Below are 5640 nucleotides of genomic sequence, written 5' to 3'. Positions count from 1 at the left end.
ACGGTGTCTCCTTTGAAATGTATTCCTTTGTTAAATCCCCCTCCCAAGAGGTAGAGTCCCCCCACACCTGAGGGTAGCAAGGACCCTGTTCACTCCCACCGATGACCTCACCGGCTCCCAGGGGCTACAGCGTAGGGGTTCTCATGCCAGCTTGGCGATTTATAACAAAGTTGTGTGAGGAAAGAAAACAGTAATTCATTTCATCCTTAATTGGGCATCTTTAGGAAGTAGGTGCTGGGCATTTTTTCCTAGACAGCTGAATTTCAAAGAATTTTATGTGTCACCCCCCACAAGTAGATAGAAAAAGTCTTTTCTTGAGACATCATCTCAGCATGAAAAGAATTTACTTCCAGAAATGTATTTGGATGTTTTCCTTTAGATTGTTGCTGGGGTTGTTTAGTCGCTAAGTGATGTCCGACTCTGCAACACCATGGACTGTAGCCTGCCAGGCTCCTCCGTCCAAAGAATTTTCCAGGCAAGAATATTGGAGTGAGTTTCCATTTCATTCTCCAGTTTTGTTTTAGGTTACATCCCTAAATAACTTCCTTGCTGATGATTTTAACAGTGATTTAAAAACAATAATAGAGCCTTAAAATGATATTTGCTCCATTATATAAGCTCTCAGGGTGTTTTAGCTTGGCAGACACAGAAAGACAAGGGGGCCTGATTTTGTTCCCCAAGATTTTATTCTGAAATATTTCAAACATATAGGAAATGGGAAATTTTTGAGAAAGAACACCCAATGCCCACACCCTAGATGCTACAGTTAACATTAAGGGTCTGTCTGCAAAATTCTTTCTCTCAATTTATCCATTGCTCTCTTTATCCATTGATCCATCTCCATTTTTTGATGCCAAGAGCCTAATTTGAGCTGTCAGCTGCTCTCTGTCAGGGAGAGGATTTGAGGAGGCATCTTCTTCTAGCCTGTTTAGATAGCAGAAAGGGGCGAGATATCCTAGTGGCTGGAAGAGTGCATTCTATTTCCCCAGCAATAGAAGTCCACCAGCTGCCTCATTGGTTGGATGCTATTCATCATAAGGTTCCTCGACCAAGCTCTGCACCCGGCTAACAATAATGTGGCATAGCTTTTCTCATCCAGCCAGAAATTAACCAGGCTTTCCCTGGGTTAGCCCAGGGCATTGTTTGAGGAGTTCTAAGCTCAGTAAAAAGGAGGTCTTCTAAATACAGATAACATACATCACATGCACCTATCTCAAGGATTCAACTCTATGAATCTTATATCTGTATGCTTTCATACAACCACCACCCAGTTGCAGATAGCAAGTATTTCCAGCACCCAGAAGCCTCCCTTGAGCCCCGCATTAGTCAGTAAACCACCTCCTACAAGGAGATCACAAATCTGACTTCAAAACCCCTAGATTACTCATGCCTGTTCTCTAATTTCATATACATGGATTCAAACCCCATCTGCTTTTGTGTCTGGCCTCAGCATTGTTGAATGTACCCATGTCGTTGCATGTAGCTCATTCTTTTAAATAAGGAAATGGTAAAGCATAAAACAAGAAGACTAACAGAATTCTTTATTAACTAACAGAATTCAGATTCTTCCCGTATTGTCTGCTTGAATGCCTTTTTTCATTTTCCAATGTCTATTCTTTATTCTTTTCAAAATTTTTTGCTTTTGCTGGTGACTTAAGCATGTGTTTCATCTGGCTTCAGGGAAGGGAACTTCTTCCCAAAGCTCACTGATTTCCAGGATAATTGACCGCAAATATTTATTGACTGTCAGTCAGATAATGGGTGTATCTTTGACTTTCCTGGCACTTTTGTTTATGCCAGTGGTTCTCAACTGGGATCTATTTCCCCACCAGGGAGCATTTGGCAATGTCTGGAGAGATTTCTAGTTATCTTTTGGACCACAAGGAATGTTCTACTAGTATCTAGTGGGTAGAAGTCAGGGATGCTGAGAACATCCTACCATGCAAAGACATCACCCAAGGCAGAGCATTATGTGGTCCTGAATGTTAATGCAAAAGTGGAGAAACCTGGGTTACCCTTTTTATCCATTTCAAATGAACCTCTTTGAACATGATACCTGTGATGGTCTAGCTCAAGCTAGACTTCTGGTCTACCACTGAAAGCATTCTCTGGAGGCCAGTTGGGGGCTCTTCCAGTTGCAGACAATGGGCTTCCCAGGTGACACTAGTGGTAAAGAACCTGCCTGACAATGCAGGAGACATAGGAGACACAGGTTTGATCCCTGAGTTGGGAAGATTCCCTGGAGGAGGGCATGGCAACCCACTCCAGTATACTTGCCTGGAAGATCCCATGGACAAAGGAACCTGACAGGTTACAGCCCATAGGGTCACACAAAGTCAGACACAACCATAGCAGCTTGGCACACACGCATAGTTGTTTACAGTGTTTTGGGTGTAAGGCAAAGTGATTCAGTTTTAAATATATATACACACACACACACACACATAAATATATAAAGAATTTTAAGATTTGTTTCCATTATCAGATTACAAGATATTGAATATAGCTCCCTGTGTTTTACAGTAGGTAAGGATTTGGAGTCCTAAAAAAAAAACAACTCTCTGTTCATTTGCATTTCTCCTGAGTGCCTAGCCTAGTCTGTTGATGGTAAGCAAGGTTTTCTGGTTCATTTGTAAACAGTGTATAAATTCAACATCCAACATCCTGTGATGAAGTGAAATAACTGCTGTGAGCAGAAGTCACAAGTCACCACCAGTCCCTTTCAGATACTGGTAATCAGAGCTGCCCACCTAGCAGAACTAATAATTTAAGATTTCATTTCTGTTTGACACTTTCCCCTAAGACAAGGATGGAAGGACACTGGAAGGCAGGAAGAAAACACCAAAAGCCATAGAATCTCTGTAAATAGACCAAATATCTCCTGCCTTAAGTGGTTAAGGAGTCAGGAGATTTCCAAGTCAGTGTTGTGGACGTGAATACTGCAATGGGATCCAGAGCTTCGAGGATGGTGGTGTTTGAGCTTCCTAAGTGAGGAGAAAAGCAAGAACCAATTAACTCCTGTTTCCTCTTGTTTTAACTTCAGCCTCTCAACAGAGCTCACAGGAAAACGTTTTGGCTGTTCAGAAATCCCTTGCATTGGGTGATTACTAAGACTGTCTTAAAGTGTCATTAGTTGTACTTGACGGGGAAGAAAATCAAGAATTTCACTGTGCCTCTTGTAGAGGGTATGAAACTGAAGCCGAATGGTAGGTCAGCCACAGAACAGAAGTCTATAGGATGCCCCATCTCTTCTTTAACCTCCGGACTCAAGTCCGGTCATATGTTCCACCTTGCTTTCCTTGAATCACCACTTAGAGGAAGGTAGGAAGAGACTTGATACCAGAAACCCTGAGGAGGAATCTCAAGGTTTTGGATCCAGCTCTCTGCTCTATCCCCGATTAAGTCTGAGCCTTAAACCAGTTTAAAAGCAGAAAGACATATGGTCAATAAAGCCCTGCCTCTTATGTGCTATTCAAAACAAAACTGCTGGGGCTGTGAGGTTGGGGTATTAAAAAGCAATCTAGTGTCCTGTCCATTCAAGGAACCCCTCTGGAGGGAGAGAGAGGGTGAGAAACTTTGTTTAAAAAAAAAAAAATTGGTTTAGGGTGGAGGGAGGGAGGAATAAAGAGGCTTATCAAGGCAAGCTGAACTTTGGCAGCTAAGCGCTGGAGTGAGCCGCGCTCCCCCCTGCCGGGGAGTTGATGAATAATCCTGGGTCTGGCTGGGGGACTGAGCCAACCGCCATCAAGGCGGGACTCAGCCATTCTAAACGCAAATGAGGGGGCCCTTTCCACCCAGGCCTAAAGGGGAAGGATTAGAAGAGGGAGTTCAAAGCTCTAAAATGGCTCATTCGTGCTTTCTTTTTTTCCTGCCCCCCTCAACCCTTTATTTTGTAAAGGGACCAGAAATATGGTTGGTTATTATCTCAAGTTATTGCTACAAAGAATTTCGAAATTAAAAGATAAGCGCGCTGAGGAAGCTTAGTAATTTTCATAAAAGAGGACTTAAAACAGATGTGCCCTCTTTCACGGAAGCACTCTTGAAAAAATAGAAAAGCATTTTTAACATAGCAGGGGGACATCACATGGCCTCGCGTTTGTCTCCAGAGCATCACTGTGTGTGAATATCAGGCGGGTATGGAGAGAGGACCAGTGTGCTAACTCCACTGCAAATGGCTGGGAAAAGTGCTTTCATCTTCCTGGGCCTGGGGTAGATGACCCGAGTCTGTACACCAGACCTTTTGCTAACTAGATAATTTAATTTTTTTTTAATGTTGAATATGGCTTCCCTGGGGCTCAGTGGTAAAGAATTAGCCTGCCGATGCAGAAGACATGGGTTCGATCCCGGGTCTGGGAAGGTCCCACATGCTGCGGAGCAACCAAACCCAAGTGCCACAACTGCTAAGCTTGTGCTTTAGAACCTGGGAACCACAACTACTGAGCCCACTTGCCACAACTCCTGAAGCCCCGGCCCCCGCGAACCCATGCTTCTCAACAAGAAAACTCACCGCAGTGAGAAGCCCTCACACCCTCTCACCGCAACTAGAGAAAAGCCTGAGCAGCGCGAAGACGCAGCAGAGCCAGAAATAAATAATTAATTAAGTTATTTTTAAAATGTTGAATAACCTGCCATTCAGAAGATGCTGATGTCATCCAAACCACAGTCCGATCTGGAAGCAAAGCCAAGATTTTGTCAACAACTTAACCCTTTTCCTCCTCCTATCATGAGATGGATTTTCCCCTGTTTGCTTTGGGCTGTTGCCGCACCAGTTTGCTTTTGAAGGATCTCAGGCTGTTGAAATGTGAATCATTGGGTGTTTGCCCCAATTCCTTCCTTCACCAGAACCTCTATAGCTTTGTGTCAATTCTTACCAAACCATAGGTTTTTTCTACTCAGCTCTTGCATAGCTGTTCTGAGTAATGCTGCAAGGAAATGGGAGGGTTCATCTGTGATTTCCTAAGAGAAACCAAAAGGCAAGTAGATGAACAGTAGTGCTTCTAAGTAGCCGAAGAGACAAACATTTAAACATATTCAGAAATTACAGAGACTTCCTGGCAGTGCAGCAGTCAAGAGCTTCCACTGCAAGAGATGCTGGTTCGATCCCCGGTTGGGTAATAAGATACCACATGACCCGCGATGAGGCAAAAAAAAATGAATAAAAATTATTTTTAAAAAAAGCAGAAAGACATTGCAAGCCCCCCAAGTGATAGTGATTACTAGATCTTCTGCTGTCTTCTTGCAGGCAATGAGTTGTATCCTGAATGACACAAAGTGTTTCCAAATTATGGAAACCATTTGTGTTGTTTTTTTTGTCACTGTGTGAAGTGTTTTCTATCTGCTGCTGCTGCTGCTAAGCCACTTCAGTCGTATCTGACTCTCTGTGACCCCATAGACGGCAGCCCACCAGGCGCCCCCGTCCCTGGGATTCTCCAGGCAAGAACACTGGAGTGGGTTGCCATTTCCTTCTCCAATGCATGAAAGGGAAAAGTGAAAGTGAAGCCGATCAGTCGTGTCTGACTCTTGGCAACCCCATAGACTGTAGCCCACCTGGCTACTCTGTCCATGGAATTTTCCAGGCAAGAATACTGCACTGGGTAGCCATTCCCTTCTCCAGGGGATCTTTCCAAACCAGGGATGGAA

Source organism: Dama dama, chromosome 5 (genome assembly GCF_033118175.1).
Source record: "Dama dama isolate Ldn47 chromosome 5, ASM3311817v1, whole genome shotgun sequence".
NCBI classification, from domain to species: Eukaryota; Metazoa; Chordata; class Mammalia; order Artiodactyla; family Cervidae; genus Dama; species Dama dama.
The sequence above is the reverse complement of the archived record's forward strand: the minus strand, read 5'-3'. Positions refer to the sequence as shown.